Source organism: Cydia pomonella, chromosome 4, assembly GCF_033807575.1.
Source record: "Cydia pomonella isolate Wapato2018A chromosome 4, ilCydPomo1, whole genome shotgun sequence".
Classification (NCBI taxonomy): domain Eukaryota; kingdom Metazoa; phylum Arthropoda; class Insecta; order Lepidoptera; family Tortricidae; genus Cydia; species Cydia pomonella.
This window is the reverse complement of record NC_084706.1, coordinates 13,360,869-13,385,350: the sequence shown is the minus strand read 5'-3', so window position 1 is coordinate 13,385,350 and position 24,482 is coordinate 13,360,869. Positions and strand designations below refer to the sequence as shown.

At 34.2% G+C, this 24,482-nt stretch overlaps 1 long non-coding RNA gene across 1 annotated transcript; it reads left to right on the top strand.

Moving 5' to 3' along the window:
- The first annotated feature begins 20,980 nt into the window (after positions 1 to 20,980).
- Positions 20,981 to 24,227, top strand: LOC133517518 (uncharacterized). The gene is made up of 2 exons (XR_009799378.1): positions 20,981 to 21,949; positions 23,609 to 24,227. It is a non-coding gene; the product is annotated as an uncharacterized LOC133517518 (long non-coding RNA).
- The last annotated feature ends 255 nt before the right edge of the window (positions 24,228 to 24,482 follow it).

The following is a 24,482-nucleotide window of genomic DNA, read 5'->3' as shown; positions in this document are numbered from 1 at the left end:
TTTCCTTGTTTCATATTGTTTTCAATTTTAAGTTTAGAAATAAGTGTAAAAATTTCACTCACTTGGGTGGGAATTGAACTCGCGACCACTGGATCACTAGTTTTATATCAAACAGAAACGTCTGCGAACGATGGTATTATGGTAGTTTATGTGACTGCTACATAATGAAAGTCATTAAAAGCATCACACGAGTGTTTTAATGCCTAGTTGTGTACATAACAGTTACATATACTATTTTATCTACACAAATATTATACTCCCAATACGAGAAGCACAGAGCAAATTTTCTTTAAAACGCCAATTAAGTAAATACTTTTCGGACATACACGAACATTGTTGACAATATGACGGTTGTAAATGGGTACAATATTTCAAATATGTGTATATTATATATATGTGTAAATATGTATGTATAGTATATGTATGTTTTATAATACTATGTATTTATGCATGTTTATTGATAATAGTAGTGTTTTGATACAGACTTTTATCTCTCTGTACTGATTTTCTTTTCCGCACAAATTGCAAGTTTCTGTTTGGCCCAATGGTTGACTGGTAAAGAATGCCTTAAGGAATTAAGTCTGCCATTTGTATTTTTTGTATTGTGCAATAGAGGTTAAATAAATAAATAAATAGTTTCTATGATATATTCACTAACTGGCTGCGGGGCATTACGGCTCGTAATGCGGGGCGGCGGCATTAAGGCTGACATTGCTCTTTGGCGGAACTCGCGGATATGAGGTGGCGTCTCCGAAATATCTTTATCGCTCATTTTATACGTTTTTTTTAAAACTGTACTATAAATGGTGGTAAATAAAACTATTTTCACACATGTCACGCATCCGTAGTTTTTTTTTCCTATTGAGAGACACACTAGAGTCGGAGGCCGATTGCAATAGGGACCGTGCGCATTGGAGGGTTTGCCATCTTGTGGCTTGAATCGGAACCATAAACATGTATATTAATCCATAATCCATTAGCCATCTTGTGGGCTACATTTGAACAATAAACATCACATTTACGCCTCGCGCCAAATATCTGACGGCTCCTGTGCTGCCTCCTACAGTTCATGCACGCTCCCTATATCGTTCGATACCAATTAAACTAACATGCGAGATTTGTCAAAATTGTTTGCATGTGACATTTCATTTCGAACAAAACGTCATTCTCGACTGATATTAGAATAGAGGTCAAATCAAATTGGTTTTTCAGAGGTGTTCGAAATTTCAAAGTCATTACCCGATCGATTTTGATATAATAATGAAGCAATTACAACATTTTTACAGATAAGAAATTTGTCGTAACAAAACAGTTTATTGTAATATTGAATATTATTTACGGATTTTGAAGATATCATAGAGAGTTTATAATATATGTGGGTAAATTAGTTAATAGCATCGCAATATAGTTTTCAATTTTTTTAATGCTGAGATATGTAACTTAAGAATTTCTTACTTAATTCTATACTAATTTACGTTTAAATTAGTCCATACGCCAGCCAAGCAGCGAAACGCTTCCTTATCCAAGAGCCGCGGTCATGGTGCGACGCTCTACGGCCCAACAACTGCATTCTTCAAGCGTATGTTAAGCCGTGTGATCCGGCGCGCCACACTCATGGCAAGCCAGGTAGGCCTCCCTCTTTATATTGTACAGGTAATGACCGCATCATCCAAGTCCGATCATCACCTGTGCCAATTATGAGATATATCTAGCCGCCCTATGAAGGACGCGAGGCGTGTGCCTCTATGGTTTGCGTTCCACAGCGACAGTTTTCCAGGTCCTCCTTCCATCTTTGCTGCATCCGTTCGTGTGTTTGTTAACGCGCCCTTCAGGGTTTCTTGAGTGTAGGGAATTCATTTAGAGTCTTACCCTCTCCCTATGCGTATCGGCGAGTACCTGAGTCTCTAACTCTCACGGTCTTGCCCCGTCGCATAACCCGAATCATCCGGTTCACTAAAAATTGATCCAACCAAATTTAATCATATACAAACTCAAAAACATGATATTAATCGTGATTGTCTCACAATTTTTTGAGAGATTGAATCATGAAAACACCCTAACTTCACTGTGATTACAGTGTAAAATTGTATTTGAATACTTACATAATGGAGGAATGCAGGAGAACAACAGTAACAGTCTATTGGATCTAAGAGACTTTTTACATTTCAAGATTTTATGGGTTACAGTTTGACTACAAAAAATAGAAATAATAGATTTGAATAGTTATTTCCCTGGTTCGTATACGCATAATATATAATATATATAATTTGATTACTTATTTGGCTTGCAGATAAATATGAAACCAGTTTAAATGAGTTGTAGGTTATATTTGGTTAAAAGATATTGACTGAAACAAATTGATCATTAACGGGTTTAAATAAGTAATATTGATAATAAAAAAAGTACGTAGATTATTCATTCACGATTCGATTTTATAAAGTATTTTACTGTTTTATTGACCACTCACATCATTTTATTAAATAGCCATGTGACGATAAAGAACAATAATTGTCCTTAACAATTAAATCCAACCATGTAATGAAAAAAGGTTATTTATGACTCAAACAAAAATCGCTATGTAACATATTTATGAAAAAAAAATATTTTTCATATTATTAAAAGTAAAATATCTTTTTAGGTAATTCCTTAAAGTGTGTCAAAGTGCAAATACATTTGTCATAAAAATATTGATTTATTTTTGTACAAAAAATATCGAAATAAACAGTTTTTTGTGTCTCCTGTAAAGTAGGTTAAAAACTCATAGCGACTTTTGCACGCACAGCGGCGTGTTTCTCAGTTAAATAAAAACAGTTCATGCAAGAAGTACTAACTTCATATATTATAAAAATAATGGAAAATATGTACAGTAAAAAATGTTTATTAACCCTGAAGCGTCAAATTATGACAGATGTCAGAGTGCCACGGAACTACAAATCTGAGTTTAGATACTTAAGTAGCAGAGGTATTTAGGCAAAATTTAATTTAGAAAGGTTTAAAATAGAATACCTGTTGCAGTGGCATTAATAAATAACTTTGTATTAAAAACAAGATATTCACTCCACTCAGGTAGATGTAAATAAAAGTAACAAAGTTGATAGATTATTGTAAAATACATATTAGTGTAACAATAATATCTTATCCGGTTTTATTAATTAGTCATGTCTCGTTTGCCCCAAATACCAGCATAATAAGATATTGTTACATATTGTAAAATAAAGTTACCTCACTTGAAGACTAGCGTGCCAAAGATATCAAAATATCGATCGACCCCGCCTCTTCCGACCTCGAGACCGCAATAGAGCGTACTTATTTTGTCATCTACGTCACTAGGGTATTCATAACCCCTTTTGCAATATAATTCGCGAACCGTTAGGTTCACTAATAACTCAAGTACTTACCAATCCTTGGGTCAGCCTAAATTTTAATCAGATGTCTAGATCATACCTATTTAAGTTAAGGTGACATTCAGATGGCAACTACAGCTGCATTACAACTGCGGCCTTGACACGGACCCTGTCACTGTCATTATTTGACGACCGGTTTGGCCTAGTGGGTAGTGACCCTGCCTACGACGCTGATGGTCCCGGGTTCAAATCCTGGTAAGGGCATTTATTCGTGTGATGAGCATGGATATTTGTTCCTGAGTCATGGGTGTTTTCTATGTATTTAAGTATTTATAAATATTTATATATTATATATATCGTTGTCTAAGTACCCTCAATATAAGCCTTATCGAGTTTACTGTGGGACTTAGTCAATTTGTGTAATAATGTCCTATAATATTTATTTATTTATTTACCTTAATAAAGTGAGTGACAGGCTTAATATTCTAATTGCGGTTGTAATGCGGCTACAAAAGTCATTTATTTTATCAAGAAGATTGAAAGTAACAACGCACGGTGGGCTGAAAATCGGCTTTCATCGAAATAGAAACTCAATTTCAAAAAGTATGCGTTTTTTTATTGAAAGAGTTTTATTTATCTATAATTATATCCCAAAAAGAATATAAGTGAATTTGGTCGAAAAAAATGGGATTTTCTCTACAACTAAAAGGCAAACACAAATATCCTCGAAGGTGCTTATAAAACCAATTATTTGTAACTATTTCATATACTTAGATTTTTAGTACAGGTTGCACTAAAAAAAAACACTCAAATGTGCAAATTTTTGGTGAAAACTTTTTTTTTTTTTAATAGCCCATTTGTGTGTCCCACTGCTGGGCAAAGGCCTCCCCTCTAGCTTTCCAATCCTCCCTGTGCTGAGCAAGGTCCAGCCAGTCCCGCTGAAACGCATCCAAGTCGTCCCGCCATCTCTTTCTCGGTCTGCCTCTGCCACGACTACACCGGGGATGCCAGCTAGTGGCTATTCTAGCCCATCTGTCATCATTCATCCGGCAGACATGTCCAGCCCAGTCCCACTTAAGCCTGGCGGTCTTCATCCTAACATCGACGACACGGGTTTTGGAGCGAAGCTCTGTGTTCCTCACCCTGTCTGATCTTCGGATACCCAGGATACTCCGCTCCATTGCTCTTTGACAAACCTTGAGCCGTGATTTTTGCGCCTCAGTTAATGACCAGTTTTGGGCACCATAGGTGAGGATGGGTAAGATGCACATGTCGACGAGCTTGCGCTTTAGTGCAATTGGGAGTTTACCTTTCATGAGTTCCTTCATAGACTACTACTTAAAATTTGCACAAAAAAAAGCCAAGCTTCTAACCCTACACGCCTTAACTCTACATGCCCTAACTTCACAAACTCTACACAAACATATAAAACTGTCACCTTACGCGTGACGGTAGTTAGCAAATTTTTTACTTACTTTATTTGTGTTATGATTTTTCATACTTTCAGAAAATGCCAAGTGAGGGAAATTATAATCATATTTTTTTGATGAAAACACGATAAAATCCCATTCTTATAGACATGTTGTATATAACTTGACACTCATAAGCAATTTTGATCTTAAATAGACACCTGTTTAATGTGATCTCCAGACTCGTTAGTTACCTACTAATTTGAAATAAAGTTATACAACTTTATTAGTGGTCTTTTTAGGGTTCCGTAGTCAACTAGGAACCCTTATAGTTTCGCCATGTCTGTCTGTCTGTCTGTCCGAGGCTTTGCTCCGTGGTCGTTAGTGCTAGAAAGCTGAAATTCGGCATGGATATATAAATCAATAAAGCCGACAAAGTCGTACAATAAAATCTAAAAATTTAATTTTTTTGAGGGTACCTCCCCTACACGTAAAGTGGGGGTGAATTTTTGTTCTGCTTCAACCCTACAGTGTGGGGTATCGTTGGAAAGGGCTTTCAAAACTAATAGGGGTCTTCAACAAACATTTTTTGATAAAGTGAATATATTCGGAGATAATCGCTCCGAAATAAAAAAAAATGTGTCCCCCCTCTAACTTTTGAACCATGAGTCCAAAAAATATGAAAAAAATCGTGGAAGTAGAGCTTAAGAAAGACTTTAAATGAAAACTATAGCGGACATGATCAGTTTAGCTGTTTTTGAGTTATCGCAAAAAGTTTCCCCTTCATAGTAAAAAGACTTTAATTAGGTACTGATTATGCAAATTTGCCTACTCGTATTTGTTTAACTCGCGTTTCATCCCTTGGTTAACAATTTACCATAATTTAAGCTCCAGTTTAGCTTATTTTGACAGAAGAGTAACTACGGAACCCTACACTGAGCATTGCCCGACATGCTTTTGGTCGGTTTTATTTTTTTGTATCATGACAATCATTTTCTTGTGGTTAACTATAAAATTCATAAAATGCAATCTAGTTTGAATATGCTCCGTAAGCAGCTTATCAAGTTGGACATTGTTCCTTGAAAAGTGATTAGAAAATTTATCTTGATTTGTTTCATGTCGATTTTTACATATATATTATTTTACTTGGTAATTAAATAAGAATATTTGGCATTAAGATTCGAAGAATGATTAAGACACGTTTAAAATCTGGGAAAGATCTTTAAAAGATCGATAACTAAACGACATGTCAAAATTGACGTTTATTTCGATTCCGCCGTGATCCCAGTAAGATCTACCTATGATATTTCTAACGTCAAAGTGACATTGGTTGCCCGAATTGAGCTGCTTCTGTCAATTATACGACATACAAATGATATCTAAATGAGGACTTATTTAATTCTCATGACAAATTTAGCTAGAACCTTTTTACCTCACTAATTATAACCATATAAAGTGTTTCATTTAAGAAATTCGTCTTCATTATGAATTTAAATGTTGTTTTTTTTAGAAAGTATTGTAGTGTTTTAGCTCCCCTGTAAAGTTAACTGCGTGTCGCTTATTCTCCTTTCCAGCGTCGATATGAATGCTTACATAAAAGAAGGTCAATGACACTCATCCATTAAATTGCGTTATGTAACAAATAAAAAATAACAAAAAAAAATGAATAACAACGAAAATGTAAAGATCAAATAAAATATTCATGTCACATAATTTATAACAAAAATAACCGATGAACGCAAATACCCCAATCATCATTACTTTGTCTGATAATCAAAAACCCTTGTTATGGAAGTCGTTAATGGAAAGAATATACAAAAAAATCCCAACGTCAAATATAGCCATATTTGCAGCGATGCCATAATGGAATTTTAATGAGAATTTCAGCTGTAAGCTGTAATTTCTTTTTCTCCCTGAAATAAAAGAGAGGCATTTATTGGAATCGATAACAGAGCCTTCCCTTTCGAGATAATGCCGAGTCGTGACCTTATTTTATTGATTGCGCTCCCTTCTCAGGATTTTAATGGACTTTTATGATTGTCTGTAAGTCGTTAGAGTTGGCATGTAAGGCATGTCGTGCGGTCAGAGTCACAAATGGATTGAGTTTTTAAGGGTCTTTCGCATTACTCATTGTATCACTTGACACCCTCGCTTTTGAAATTGCTTAAAAACAAATGAAATTAGTGACTTTTCGCCATACCTATGGTTGTTTCTATTTAGCAACTCACACTGTATTATCCCGCTTCCATAATACCTACATGATTTCCAAATATAGACTCTTCTGTGAAAGAGTAAGAATGATTTCATGGAATTGTTAACTGATCCTGAATAAAGACCATTGTTGCATTAGCATTGTTCTCATCAATGAAAAAATGATTTTCAAACTCCATTCAAGATGTTACCACGAGTGGTTGTGGTCCTTCTTGTATCAATTCTTACTCTTGAAGTTAAGAAAATATCATCTTATAAAACACGTGAACAGTTACAGAAGAGTTATGATAAAGCTAAGGATGAGAAACGGAGTACCGTAGACGGTTTAGTAGGGAGAGCTGTGGATTTTTTTTATTCTAACAAAACGGTGATGAGTTTGATTGCGAAACAGTTGTGGGATATTGGATCTCATGCGATTGATGCAATCGTGGATGTAAAACGTAAGTTTTGTACCCCTAGTACCGTATAGCGTAACGTCGTTATGTGTTTTGCTGCTAGGTAACTATTTTTCAATAAAAAATCGAGCACATATTAGTCCCGGAAAGCGCAACGACGATATTACTATCATAAACATTTCAATGGTGAACCTTCAAATTAGAATAAATAAAACCCTTTTGCGTTGTATTGCTGTAGAGTGTTAATTAATTATGAAAGTATACAACTTAGCCATGTTAGTATTTTTTCGTGTTCGACTGTTTAAGTGAGGCAAAAAATTAATGTATACAAATGTTATTATAATAATTTCTTCAGCTTTATTATTAAAATTGTTTATTTATGGTTTTATGTTTCTACTTACGTAACATATAATGGGGAAAGTAGCACTGTCCTGGCTATTATTGTACCTACATAAAAATATTTTATTAGTGCTTCATATATTGTTTGAGATAAGCTTATTATAACACTTATAATTATTAAGTTTACAAAACGGTAAAATCTATGCATTTTTTTTTTCAGATAAAAAGCTTACTTAAGACACTGAGGCCGAATTGAATTCCGGATTGAGAATTAAATTGAAATTTATATCGGCGGGATGCGTTTTTAATAATTTAGTAAGTCTAAATACAAATTGAGCATCTGTGACAGTTCATATCAAAAGGAACCTTATGGCGGTCGGCGCTTTCGCCATTATTAGCGGCGCGCAAATTAAAACTAATGCAGTACTACGCGACGTAAGCTCCAACCGCCATAAGGTCCCTTTTGATGTGGACTGTCATATATTAAGCGATTGTGAACGTCTAGATTTTAATATTTTGGTTAGGTAACTACTTACTATTCAATTGTCATATAAATAAAATGCTAAATTTCAAATAACACAACATTCATACAAATCACGGTTTTTCATTATTGGTGAGTTATAAACATACGATTTGCAAGCATAAACTAAACAGCGGTTTACCGAAGTAGGTTTTTAATAGTCGCCCATTTTCCTTTTGAGCCGACGCGGCAGAGACGCTCCGAGAAGTGGGGCGCCAACAACTATTATGCGGACCTTACGGCCCGATTCGAAGAATGATTAAGACACGTTTAAGATCTTGGAAAGATCTTTAAAAGATCGATAACTAAACGACATATTGTCAAAATTGACGTTTATTTCGATTCCGCCGTGATCCCCGTAAGATCTATCGATACTCGTATTTCTAACGTCAAAGTGACATTGGTTGCCCGAATTGAGCTTCTTCTGTCAATTATACTTCCTATCCAAATCCAAGACAACAAATATAATTTACTAGCAGCAGTACACGTTATCGTGCCGTCCAAGTCAATTATATTTGTTGTCTTGGATTTGGATACTCGTATACTTGTAATCAAACTTCACAGGTACAGGCACTTCTCACTCACTACATACAAAATCCAATCTGTTATGACGACACAAATACATAGAAAATGACACACGTCAAAGACAAATTTTGCACACCTCGATCTCTTTTTGTGAATGGACGAGTCACAACATGCACCGCCATAGGTACAGTTGTACCTATGCTTCGGCAGAGGGGAAATAGAACGAATGCCGTCTCCCTTCCCGGTGTTGCTCGAAGTATTCAACCTAATTCATTGTCTGCAAAATACAATTATTTTTTCTAAAACGCATCACTCATCTACATTTTATTTTTAAAAATGTAAGCAATATACTTAATGGATATTTTTTTTAAATACAGTTGCTCAAAAAGTACGCGCTTTCCACTTTTCCAATTTTTTTAATTTATACTTGTTCCAATTCATGACTACTTGTTGATGAGTGTTTATGTTAGTTTCTTTTAAAAGTCGCAATGAACATAAAAATCTACAGTTAATGTAAGAATAGTAAAAATATACATATTTCATATTTTATTACTTACCTCTTCATCATTATAACACGTTTACTTTTTAACCCTTAGAGTCACTTCGTATATCATGCTATACACACAAAATAAAAAAAATTAAGAGGGTAGTTCGCTAACGTTTACCCAGAAATGTATTTTCTAGTACGTTTTTTTAAGGTGGGTAGAATTTACTTTAACACACTATTACGTATATTAGTGCTCGATAAAACACAACTGGTTGAATTCTGTGACCATGAAGAAATATTATATGAAGTATATTTTATGAAGATGATAATAGCTTATATTTTTGTGCATACATTTTGTGTCAAATGTACTTCGTTTTGTCCTGTTTGTAACACGGAATAGTATACTATACGTTGCTACTACCGCTGTAAAAGAAGCCTGATTTGTGCCGTATAGAATACTATACGTTGCGATTATATCCCTAAGTAACGTAAAAACTATTTAGGGTGGTAATATACAAATTGTATATCTACGTTTAATTATAAACCTACACAATATATTTTATTGTTATTTTAGTGTCATTATTGCAAAAAGACCAATATTTCGACTCGATTTTATTTAGCTTATACAAGCATACTACTAGTAATTTGCCTAGTGGCGTAGGGATTGAAACTATTTATTGTACCCATATACATATTTTCATTTATGGCGTGAATAATTCTGTTTCAGCCGATGCATAATGTACGCGCTAGGCGCATTTTAGCATTAGAGCCGTATATTATAGGAGCTGAATCAGGTGATAGTGAAGAGTCTAGCAGTGAGGATGACACTCACATTTTGTCCCAAGACCCTCAAGAGCTATCATAATTTTCTAGCTCACCAGCCTCGTCTTTAGTCTTCTTATGACATACTGAACTAATTGGGCGACAACTTATCTGTCAGTGACAGTTGTGCAGTGCAGCCGAACCTACACCAATAATACTCGTAAAATTGACGAAGTGTTTCCCGAATCGACGCAGTATCAAGCATTACCCTCGATACCCTATCTCCCTTGCCATCATCTCCATCGGTCCAGCTATTTGAAATAAATACACCATGCTGTGCAGAATCAATTCTAAGTACACCTGGAACTCTCACCCAATGGATAAAAAAAGAGATTTTCCAAACAAGCGAAGTCGCGAATTGACTTCGAGTACCCACAAAATTGTCCTTCATTACAATAGTCACATGGGGGGAGTGGATCTCGCAGTTATGCTGATAGCATTATATCGATTTCAACTTTCACGCACTTAACTTACACATTATTAAATTATAGAAACGGGACCAATCGCATATTAAGTTTCAAATTTACCTCCGACGTTTCTTTTCCGAGACCACGGGGACAACGTCGTCCTCGAAACGTCGGATTTAAAATTTACAACTTAATACTCGATTAAGTCCCATTTCTATAATTTAATAATAGCATTACATCGTACTGAAATAAATCCATGCGTTGTTATTTAAAGTTTTTTTTCAAATTATTGATATATTTATAAATAACGCCTAGCTTAAAAGACGACGTCACTATGAATAAGCTAAGATTAATAAAAAAATTACCACCTGAAAAACTTCTGTTACGAAATCTTTGCTAGATTGATGAAAGAAAATAGGGTGACGAAAGAACATTGCTTCAAGACAGTGCCTGACACAAAGAAAATCCAAAATCCAAAGCTGGGAAGCCTATTGATAGTATAAGATACAACAGAATTGATCACTGGCCCCAATACACAGCGTTTGGAAGATGTAAATTTTGTAAAGGGGGTCAAGCAAGTACCAAATGCACTAAATGTGATGTGCACTTGTGCTACGAGAAGACGAGAAACTGCTTTACTGCTTACCACCATTGCATAGGAAATACAGCACTGCATAGAATAGCTACTATACATAGATAAAGTTTTGATTTTTGGTGAGTTGCTGGTAACGTATATAATTATTCTATACGTAGGTTATTTAGGTATTTATAGCGTACTGATTTTTTTTGTATTTCTTCACTTATTTTGTGGCTATTATAATAAATCGAAAGGACAAGAAAAAAAGTTTTTTATCCAAAAACATCTTGCTACTCTAAGTGTTAATATCGAATATTGAAAAACCGTTCTTAATAAGTTGTCTGAATGGAACGGAATAGCTGCCGAAATGCCTGTCAAAGAAGAGCCGTTTTTTCTTACTGCATGCATGTTTTAAGTTTCCAAAGGCAACATTCGACTGATTTTATACTTACAATTTAAATATACGATACACAAATAATCGCAAATAACGATACTTAGGATTAATAGTACAATGTTTTATACTTTCAATTGTTTCTGTGTTATGGAACATGCATAAAAAAGTACTTGTTGTTTTTCCTATTTCTTCGCAACTGTATTAAAAAACGTCGTTCAATACACGCGCGGAAATGTAATTCTTCACTTGTCCCGAGTCTTGCCACGAGCCGTATCTCGGTACTCGTGAAGTAATGACATTTTATTGATTGTATAAATGTTCGTAACCAATACCATCTATATATTATTATCTTTATAAAATCAGCTTCCTGATTGCCACGGTCGCCTGTGATAACATTTTATGAACTGCATTTATTTTAGTCACGATAGCTAATAGCGAAACTAAACACTAAATTGCAAGTCACAATATTTGATCACAGTATTCTCATTCGCGTTTACAATGGCACTTGTAAACATCCTTCGGTATTCGTCGCATGTTTGCCAATGAATAAAGTAATTATGTCTCAAAATAAGAAACAAACCTCTATTGTACACGTTACCTGTATTAAATAAAATAAAATAAAAATCATTTTATAACTCTGTCGTAATACTGTAATAGTATTTTATAAAATTAATAATAACAATGTTGATTCGACGATCATTGTCCCGATAGTCATTTCAGCGAACGGTCTCATAGCGAAGAGTCTCTACCAACACCTTGAGAGACTCTCGCTAGGTGGTTGGATCAAGGGTCAGATGCAGAAGGTTGCTTGCTTGAAAGCTTGGGCCTTGCCCCGCTGCTGGCGGCACCCTAGGTTAGGTTTTTTATAATGTGTTTATATCTTTTGTATTGTTTTGTAAGTGTTTTTATATTTTACTTTTATATACATATTGTAAAAAACCTAACGTAAGAAAAAAAAATGAAATGAAGGGAACAATAATAAAATACTTTATTGTGCACTGCTAAAAAGATACAATTGTGATATAAAGGAGAATTTTTCAATCAAGTACCGTCATTATCAGCAGTTCCACTTCAGCAAATGGCACTGTTTTGGATGAATGTAAGCATTTTCATCCAAATTGTTTGATGAAAATACTAAAATCGCTATATACATGCCTATAAACTTTGAGGAGTTCGCTGATTCCTCATAGATCCCATCATCAGAACTGGGTTTTGACATAAACTTGACCAACTGGGGACTATATACATTCAAACAAAAAAATAATTTTCTTAATTGGTTCAGAAATGACGGAGATATGGTAACAAACATACAAAAAATACGGTTGAATTGATAACCTCCTTCTTTTTTGAAGTCGGTTAAAAATGCAGCATTTTCGAAAATTCATCCCCTAAATCTAATAGGGTCAAAAAGAGGGTCAAAGTTTGTAACGAGAACGATTTGAGTTTAGGGACTTTAAATTAGTAGGAAGAAAAATATTAGAAAGTACGAAAAATAATTTTAGCGCTTTTGAAAATTCAACCTCTAATAGGGTTAAAAAGGGGTTGAAAAGTGTGTTTCGGGAAATAAATCCACGCGGACGAAGTCATGGGAAACAGCTAGTATCTTTTATATATTATAATTATATGAACCTAGGTATTTTTATTACTTACAGTACAAACATTTTTATTTATCTTTGAAGTAAACAAAGATTTTTTTGCTGTCAAAAACTATTTTATTATATATGACCACATAGTACTTCATTCGTAATAATCAGGGCTCAGAGCTCGAACATTTGGTGCCAATGTCGTCAGTCTACACAAGATGATTTCAGTTAGTCCTATCATGAACAATTACCTCTTATTAACCCCTTAAATTAAACCAATTCGCCATTTGAAATGTGCAGTAAGTATATACCGTTTTTGACTGACATTGTTATTCACATTAACTACACAATTGACAAAATCAATATATTCCATAATTATACAGCTATATACTTTTATTATGGTTACAAGACTTAGGTACAAGTTTCATATTAAAGGAAAAAATGGAAAAATTTTGCGAGGTTCTGGTAGGCTTCCGTAGCTCAATTGGTTAAGAGCAACGCACGGATTGCGGAGGTTGCGGGTTTAAGTCCTGCCGGAAGCGTAACTTATTCCATTTTTCCTTTAATATAAAATTTGGAGAATCGCTCACAGACGTATCTACTTGTTAAAAAATTACTTCAAGGACATTGTATTGGTACAATAAAAAAAAGATTAAACAGTCGTATCTTACGGTAACAAGTTTCGTAAAACGTATTTTATTTACAAAACCATCCAAAACATGCAAAACGACGTCACTTTAAGTCACCTGCACTAGAACTTCAGGCCCTGGATTGATAATTTACATTTAAAAACCTGAAATTGAATTGAATTTAAGTTATGATATATGATGTTTTAAAATGACATTTTTATTGACATAGTGTAAAATTAAAACAGGACTTTAAGAAAATATATTAAGGGTGAAAATATTTTATGGGTTTTTATAGGTACTGTATTGTATTAAAAACGATGGATTTATATTTAGGCTAATTTTATGGCTTAATTCACGTGCTTATAATCACTCACGCAACGTGTTTCAGAGAGCCGAGTTCTCCTTTTTCAAGCACTAACAGGGCGAGTAGGGTTCACGATGGCCGGCTTCGCGTATTGCTGTGCGTCAACAAAAGCTTGAAATGGAGACCTAGGCTCTCTTAACCATGTCGCGCAAATGACTAAAAACACGTGAGTTAAGCCATAAAATTAGCTTAATGTTAGTTTGTCTCACGACAGTTCAAATTGGAAGTAAATTTCTTTTTTTTTGTGTAACATAATAGCGGGCGGCCCGTAATGAACACACGGTGCGACGTGCATACATTCAGTTTCATGTGTCAGACGCTTTTCAAAATTGTTATCGTCGAAATTATTTTCAACAAACAAAAGAACAATCGAAGCCAGACTATTTAATAGAGACACAAAGACGAGCCCACTATAACGGCAATCATGAACGTTTGCGGAGGTACAACGATAGTTCTATTAATCGTAATTGAAGCAGGGGCTCAAAAAACATATTATGCCGAGCCTCCACCACGACCTACGAGAGATTATAGACCTGACAAGTGGTTAACCAACACTGCAACAGATATGTGGTTTGGAAAGCAGACTCTGGCAGATATTCTGGGAAGAGATTTTAAGGAACTAGTCAAACGTACTGTTAGAATAGGTACTTGCCAATTTAATAAGTCCATATGTTTAAATGTGTTATGTTATTTTGTTTTCTGTATAGTTTATACTTATATATTATTATTACAGGTCGGTCAACTACCAACCATATCTTGAAATATAAGCAGCTCAATGGTACCATTAATTCAGCCCCAAAGGAGCTTATAAGTCAAATTTTGCAAAAAATGAGAGTGAACAATACGCAATTTTAAAATATTCTGTTTTCACATTTTTTTTATCTTGGACGTCCAACTAAGTATTATAAAAAGATTCGATTGAAATGATTGAACGTATTCAGTCTATATTTGTTTAGGTTCAATTAAAATAAAGTTTTTATCTTAATTATTCAAAATAATTATATCTTAATTAATCTATTATATATATAAAAAAAAATATTTGTAAACCTTTGTATTTGTATCTAAGGTAAAGTACTAAATTACCATCATACTTCGACAATTCTCATTTTAATGCCTTACTTATTCATTCATTTCTGATACTCACTTTGTCAGAGTCATCCGTTTCACTTAAGAATCGGTATTGAATGAATGTTTAATCTTCAATATTTCGACTTCAAATCTTCAAAGGGATTACAATGAGCTAGGACTTGATGAGAATGCTTTAGTTCCCTTTTTGGTAACTAATAAATAATTTTCGGGTCCTTCTCGAGAACGTCCCCTATATTGCAGCCCCGGGTGTCGACGTTTGATGTTTTAAAAGCTACTTCATAAGTGTTTGCTCCAACCGCATGATTAGAAGGCAGTTAGGGGGTGACGTGAAAGCAATCTAATAGGAGATGAATTTTAAATGACATTATTGGACCTAATGACGTCTGGGATTTACAAAACGAGATTTTCACGCATTTTGGTGCTGTGCCTTTTTGGTGCTGTATGTTTAATATTATGATAATATTATAAAAAGTTTTTACCACGGACAAATGTTTTGTAAAGGCATGTACGCAGGTACATACCAAAAATATTTCTTGAATCTCAACAAGACACATATTTCATAATAAGAACAGCCAGTACAAGGGTATTAAGGTGCACAAAAATTTTACCATATCACACGGGATATCCACACGTAATGCAACCTAACACGCTCCAGTATATTCCAACTGTTCCAACCTATGCTAGAGTTAGTTTACACTCATAATGAAAACACAATGATGGGATTTGAAATAAGACTAATACTTACGAATATATTCAGTTGCTACTCTTTCTGTTCTTTCTTTCTTAATAGTTTTTAATCGTTACGTGCATTACATCTACACAATTCCGTAACGATCGTGAAAACAATGGCGTCAGAGCCAAGTAGCATCTTCAAATACAATGCAGTTGAACTAGAAACCACTTCGATTAATCATATTTCAATAGCTGCTTTAGGCGTCCAGATTTCTAATGCACTGAAATAGGTACTACTTACAATAGAAAATCGCCTCCGAAAAGTATTTAAATCCAATAACAAACCACCAACACAACGTCACTAACGCGCCTGTCGTGAAAACCATTCACTCATTAATTTTTAGGGTTCCGTAGGCAAATGGCAAAAAACGGAACCCTTATAGATTCGTCATGTCCGTCTGTCTGTCCGATTATGTCACCGCCACTTTTTTCCGAAACTATAAGGGCTATACTGTTCAAACTTGGTAAGTAGATGTATTCTATGAACCGCATTAGGATTTTTACACAAAAATAGAAAAAAAAAACAATAAATTTTGGGGGTTCCCCATACTTAGAACTGAAACTCAAAAAAACTTTTTTCATCAAACCCATACGTGTGGGGTATCTATGGATAGGTCTTTAAAAATGATATTGAGGTTTCTAATATCATTTTTTCTAAACTGAATAGTTTGCGCGAGAGACACTTCCAAAGTGGTAAAATGTGTGTCCCCCCCCCCCCCCGTAACTTCTAAAATAACAGAATGAAAAATCTAATAAAAATATATGATATACATTGCCATGCAAACTTCCACCGAAAATTGGTTTGAACGAGATCGAGTAAGTAGTTTTTTTCTAAAACGTCATAAAATTAAAAAAAAAAAATTTTTTCATCAAACCCATACGTGTGGGGTATCTATGGATAGGTCTTGAAAAATGATATTTAGGTTTCTAATATCATTTTTTTCTAAACTGAATAGTTTGCGCGAGAGACACTTCCAAAGTGGTAAAATGTGTGTCCAAAGTGGTAAAATGTTGAACGAGATCTAGTAAGTAGATTTTTTTAAATACGTCATAACTGGTACGGAACCCTTCATGCGCGAGTCCGACTCGCACTTGGCCGCTTTTTTTATTATTAAATGGCTTCAGTCCAGTGGGACAATTTCGGCAGTGCCAAGGTATTAGGAGCTTTAAATACGACAAAAAGTGTATGGTCATTATAAGATAGTGTACGAAGATTTTATAAGCTCTTAGGAATTAATCACGAGGCATGACTATGAAAATGGCACTCGAACCGGAAGACGTGAAAATCAAGATGACTGAGAAATTACTGACATTACTTATTTGACAGTTGAATAGTTGCCTCAAAAACAAATGTGAAGGTGTTGATCAGGCTTTAAAACAAAATACTACCACATAATACATTGATTACTACAACACACGTGAAATCAAATGAGGGAATTTGTTTAAAAATAATATTTTTATTAACTTATCGTAATTTCGGTAATGTCTAATACATGTACCGTAAATACCTTTAACAAAGATTATTTTATGAAATAATATATACAGATATACCTCCACTCAAAAAAAAATCCTTCAAATTATTTTTTCTATAATACTGAAAATGTAGCATTTTGAATTGAACTTATTTTGTCTCTTTTATGCTTTAATTGTTTTCAAGGACATAATATTTAGCACGAATATATAATAAACGTATAACGACACCATATAATTGATTTTCTGGAACTGTTTAAATAACTCATTGCTTTACACAAAGTAAGGTCCAGAACAAAGAAAGAGGTACTTACATGTTTTGTGAGCCTTAATCACAAACACAACATCCTACAATTAAACTATAACTAGATAACTACGTACGCTATGCCAAATTACCTTTGAAATCATTTTGACCGGAGAGCCTGAGAGGGGCGGCGCTTTGAGAATTTTTCGTGCAAAGCGAGAGTAGTCCTTAATGAGCGCACTTGAAAACAAAGCTTCAGGTACTAGCAGTTTGGTTCATATGGTAGAGTGACAATAATTTTACAAACCCAGGGAACGATTTCAAAAGGATTAGAAATAAAATGGACACACAAACTTCATACGATTATAAAATAAATTTTCAAGGTTTCATTTGGTTTTTTAACATCTTTGTTTATACAGACTCCTTATTTTAGCGCTAGGTTTGATTAAGTAGCAGGTTGTTTACTTTCTGTTAATTTATTTTATTTGTTTTTGTAGTAAGCATTTTTAGGGTTCCGTAGCCAAATGGCATAAAACGGAACCCTTATAGTTTCGCCATGTCCGTCTGTCTGTCTGTCTGTCTGTCTGTCTGTCCGAGGCTTTGCTCCGTGGTCGTTAGTGCTAGAAAGCTGAAATTTGGCATGGATATATAAATCAATAAAGCCGACAAAGTCGTACAATAAAAACTAAAAATTTAATTTTTTTTAGGGTACCTCCCCTACACGTAAAGTGGGGGTGAATTTTTTTTTTCGCTTCAACCCTAGAGTGTGGGGTATCGTTGGAAAGGTCTTTCAAAACTAATAGGGGTTTTCAAGAAACATTTTTTGATAAAGTGAATATATTCGGAGATAATCGCTCCGAAAGAAAAAAAAAAATGTGTCTCCCCCCCCTCTAACTTTTGAACCATAGGTCCAAAAAATATGAAAAAAATCGTGGAAGTAGAGCTTAACAAAGACATTAAATGAAAACTATAGCAGACATGATCAGTTTAGCTGTTTTTGAGTTATCGCAAAAAGTTTTCCCTTCATAGTAAAAAGACTTACTTTAATTAGGTACTGATTATGCAAATTTGCCTATTTGTTTAACTCAGGTGAAAGGTACCGTTTCATCCCTTGGTTAACATTTTACTATACTTTAAGCTCCAGTTTAGCTTATTTTGACGGAAGAGTAACTACGGAACCCTACACTGAGCGTGGCCCGACATGCTCTTGGCTGGTTATTTATTATGATTACGTACTAGAAAAGTGACAAGCGGAGTCCTATTACTAAGTGGTCTCGAGACTCTATCAAGAATTGTAATAAGAAGACAGTTGAAATTATTACAAAGTGTATTATTATAGCAGCTACAGCTACAATAATAAAAATGTAACAGAAAAATCAATTTAACAACAACACATGTATTTTAATTTATATCTACAGGTAAATTTATTCTGATGTAAATGATGCTCTCTAGAATTGAGTACCAAAAATTTTAATTCGTTTAATTTAATTTAATTTACACAGCCAAATTGTAAGCTACTATCAAGTATGAAAAAGCGGTGCTTCTTAATACAAGTATCTCTATTACGTTATGTTGAGGACCCGTGTGAAATCGCCTTTTCACACAAATGTGTCCTCATTCTCCTCTCTGGATATTAATATTATTGAAAATATTTTGTCACAATTTGTTCTATATCAACCACACCTATGCCCTACGTTTGATTATTTCCGAACTTTTAATTATTATAAGAATGTTCTTAACAAATAAAAACATGTATGAAATCTGTTTTCGCTCCTAATTTTTAAAATAATCAAAAAGTCAAACGTAGGGGCATAGCTATGATTAATACACGTCAAATTACGTAAAAAATATTTTCCATAGTGTCAATATCCAGAGAGGTAAATAGGGACTACGTATGCATTAGGGTTTTTGGTTTCTCAACATTTTTTGTTTCTCGAGGTACGGGAATACTCGACCAGTATTTCTCTAGTTTCTCGAGTATCTCGAGAAATTTTGAAAGTTTCAAAAACCACAATGTTATTTTTTTTTTTACAAATCAGACGCATAGGAGTGGTATGAAGGAGGTGAGATCAATAATCAAACAAATGGTACCATAAATTGCACTTATAATCAAAAATTCAAAAACAAACAAAACACAACGTGTATTTCTTTAGGTATTTATAAAAATGTAAACCCACAATATGGTATTTTATGAGGCAAGAATATTCAAGTCAAATAATTTAACTCGATGTGACAAACTTACAGAAGATTTTACTCGTACTACGTAATATACTCACTAAACGTAACAATAAAGCAGCTATAATTGTGCTATTTTGCCAATAGGAATAGGTATAACGGGATGATTTGATTTATCAATGATATTTTAGTTTTGTAATATGTATTTGTTATTAGAAAGAAAGAAAGAAAGGAAGAAAAAAGGAAGAAAGAGAGAAAATACATTTATTTAACGCCACAACAAAAAAAAGAACATGGAACATGGAAGATAAGCGATATTGACGTTTCTTTTTGTTGAAAAACACTTTTTTTAAATATGTCGAGGTAAATGTGTAACAATTATAAATCATAGACGATTATTTACATAATTTATTAAAAGCGTTTTTCAATAAAAGACACGTCAAGATTCTTTACCTTTTTTCGAATGCTCAAAAAAGGAAGCACAGTAATTAAACGAGACTAATTCTGTAGACATCTGAGGGTAGTAGTTCAAAAGTTACAAAACATGAAATCAGTGGAAGCCAGAACGATAGAGGACGGATCAAGGCAGTTTTGTATTTGGTTGTTGAACTAACAAATGTTTAAGTACCTGAAAATGTAAAAAAAAGTATTGTCTTACATTTATTTGCCTACCTAAAGAAATACACTATACACGCGTCACGTGTGTAAGTAAGTAAATATTCTTTATTTTGCACCATACAGTTAAAATAGACAGGAAATGAAAAAACACTTAAAAGTTAGGTAACAACAGGCGGTCTTATCGGTAAGAAGTATGTGTGTATAAACACGTGTTTTCTTTTTACTTTTAACAAGAGATTTATTTCTCGAGTTCTCGAGTCATTGAGTTTTTTTTCTCGCCTCGAAGAAGGACAAATTCCTCGAGATTTCTCGCCTCGAGAATTCCTCGCCCTCTGCTCTGATCCTCCTTTCTCGTTCCATGTGATTGTTAAAAAATATATTAAATTTGCACAACAAAAAGTAATTCATGACATTCACACGTGAGTAGTAAGTACTACAGAAAAATAGTTGTAATAATAGGTGATAGAAAGTACCCTTCGAATAAAAGTTCAGGTTTTTTACACTACAACACATACACATACATTACACACGATACAACACATACACATTTTGTACATTACGATGAAATTTATTTTGTAAACACACACACACACACACATTAAAAAAAATAACCGTCTTGCAATACTAATGAATGATATTATATTGATTAATTAGTATAGTAAGACGTATATTTTAACCAAGATAAGTGATTTTTTTCACTGGATCCGACTTCGCCGTGATCGGTGCCACGTTTCACTTGCGAACATATTCAAAAATATGCGCTCACTCTTTGGCTATCATAAACTAACTCCTTAAAAACATTAGTATTCAATTTGATTTCACTTGTTTGATTATTATATCCTTTATGTTTTCATTATTACTCTTATTCCAGGTGAAAGGTGACAAATCCCATATTTTTTTAACGCATTTCTTCTCATCACATTTGAAATGGTATTTTTTCCATGCCACATATCGATGATACTATTCCAAACAGTTTCGTCTGGTTGTTTGTTAGGATCAAGTACTTGAAACTGCTCTGTTCCAACGCCAAAAATTACTAGAAAAACTATAATTGTAATTTCAATAAGTTTCATGATGTTGAGTTTGTTCTGCTATTTTTATTCAAGCAATTACAAAGCAGCAGTTGTTTTGTAGTTAACGTTAATTTTTAGATTACCAATAAACCGACCGTAGTATTTATAAACTTGAAATTTTCATAAGAAAATGTTCTGAATGACGCTAGAGTGACCAAATTACTAAACTGTACGAACTGGCAAAATGCATGTTTTGGTACCAAGTAAAATAGGTCCGTATTGAGGATGCTTGAGGCAAATATTATTGCGGAAACGTTATTTTGAAACAAGCAAGGAAATAATACTTAAAACACACTATGTATATTTAAGAACCACTCAAGTGTTGTCTCTAAACATAAGCTTAGGTAAAATGAACCCAGTTGGAGTGAATGTCATTATTTTTCTTCTAGTCGTAACTCAAGTGAAAACTGGTTCTATTAGAGAACCATTACGCAAAATAATCACCAATGAAGCATTAGATGTTATATACAAAGACAAATCTTTGACGGATATCATAATGTCAGAGTTCCAAATATTGTGGAATGGATTTTTAAAGAGACGAGGTACCTACATATAGTTTCTACTTTAATACTTTATTTTAATTATACATTTACCTAAGTAATATAATGTCACTATGTCGGCAAGATTTTGGTCAGTACACTTGCAACTAAGGTCCGACCGAGAACGCTTTTTCTGTCTCGGCCGAGAACGAGACCGAGACCGAGATTCAATGGTATTCTCGGCCGAGATCGAGACCGAGACCGAGAAGTTATAAAATAGAAGAAAAAAACACGATTTTTGCAATCAAAATGTTTTAATAGTCGAAATTCGATGATTTATCAGAAAAAGTTTTCTTGGCCACTTCGTAGCGCTATCAAATACATAGTATTTTTAGAGTTCCGTAGCCAAAATGGCAAAAACCCTTATACTTTCGCCATTGCCGTCTGTCTGTGTCTGTCCGTATGTCACAACCATTTTACTCGAAAGCTCATCGATATATTTTATAACGATATATGGAACGAAGGTGTATTATGTAAGTCGCATCTTAGTAAGGTAAATAATTAAGCTGTAATCAATACTTTTTCAGGAAAATGATTTTGAATATCTTCTTATTAAAATGAAGGAAGTGCCACGAACATTCGCTCTTTTGCTTGTCTGGCTTTTTGTATTGTATGAAGGTACGGAACCCTCCATTATGCGTTGCCCGACACTTGGCCAGTTTTTTTAGTACGGATGTGCACAAAAAGAGGTAGGTACAGTAACAATAATCAAAATTAAAAAAGTTATATATTGTTACCAAAAAAAACGTAATTTTTCAGCGTTATGATCCGTTAAATTGTGACAATGCTCGTCGTTTAACTGGTCAGTTAGGGACCTGCTACTAAGCTAAGCCATATTAAATGAAAATCAACCTATGTCTCAAAAACCACACCGCGAGTTTCGTCAAAATTGCATAGAAGCATCCGCAAAGTTAGCATGAAATTATGTCCAATATTCCACAACATTAATCCGCCACAGGTATAAGGTATTGTTTTGTACTTACCTACTGCTTTACCTTTTCCCATAAACGAAAATATATTAAGTATCAAAATATCCAGTGTCATCTTACACCCACATCAAGTTAATTTAAGTTATTTACATGTCAATAACAATATACACTCATTTATTAAATCTTCCGCAATAACCACGACCACAAAACGAAAAGAACCAAAGAACAAGTTATTACTGGCAACCGAGCCTATCCGATCCCAACGCCGTATTTGATAAGTAATTGACTTAAAATGTGGGTACGAAACCAATAAAAATCACAAAAATGTCACACCAAGCGGGCGAAGCAACCAACGGGTGGCTTAGAATTCTTAGAAACGGGCGCTCGTGCGCAGTAAATTCAAAATCCACCAATGATAACTTATTGCCTAGTCTCGGTCTCGGCAAGAATCTCGGCCCATTTTGGCCGAGAGCCGAGACCGAGATCTCGGCCCGATTTTTGGCCGAGAATGCCGAGACCGAGACCGAGATCTCGGTCGGACCTTACTTGCAACAAAGTCGATAAAAAGAGTGTGTTTTAAGTTTAGTTATTTGACTATTATCTTTGCTTGAAAACATATTATTGCCCGACTTTCTCTGGAATATTAATTTTTAGTGCTATGTACAAAACTTTAGTTAATTAATTATCAGATCTACCTACATAATATTTTTTTTAAATATATATTTTTTTACAGATCGATCTACATCTGAAAACGTAACTAAAAAAATACAAAACAGTGATATTATACATGCATCTCCAAGTAATCGTATGACACAAAAAATAAATTGACATAAATAAAAAATATACGCATTTCTGTCCCAAATGACCCAAATATAATCCAAAATAGATATCAAATACCTACATTAAAAAACATCATAAGATATAGGTACTTTCTTAAAATGAATAATCCTATCAGTAACACAAAGCCACACTCTTACCGCATTGGACCCAGAGCAACAACAAGCCAGCAAGACTCGGACCAAGCCAACTCTGCAGGCGTATTATGTATGGCTTTATATACGTGATAAAATAACCGTCACTTTTTAACACCGCGGTATTGAAAGTGACGGACACCGATTTATCACGTAGACAAGAACAACCAGTCAACCATCATAGTCTTGAGTGAATTTGAGTCTTGCTAGAAGCAGATATTTTTCCTTTTTTCCTTTAATATAAGAAAGCGGCTTTTACGCTTGCTGAATCAGCAATGCTGAGGTATTAAGAGACTGTCCTATTAGTAAGTAAAAACATGGTCGACGTATACGCCCCTCTTGTTGTCTTTGATATTTGAAGCGCATTCTATGAGGCTCACAGAGATCTTGGCGTTCGATGCTTTAAACACGTTCGATGCTTCGAATTTTTTTTTAGCAATTACTGTATTAATAATATGTGCGACAAGTTATAAAAAAAAGCTTGGCACACTTTTAAGCCTTTCAGGAACAAGAAAACCAGCTTCAAGAAGGGATAAAATAATATATTATCTCTTTTATATGCGCCAGCTACTGATATGGTTGAAGTCCGTGCCAAACCAAATCTTAATAGCGTCAACACACTGTCGAACCGATTAA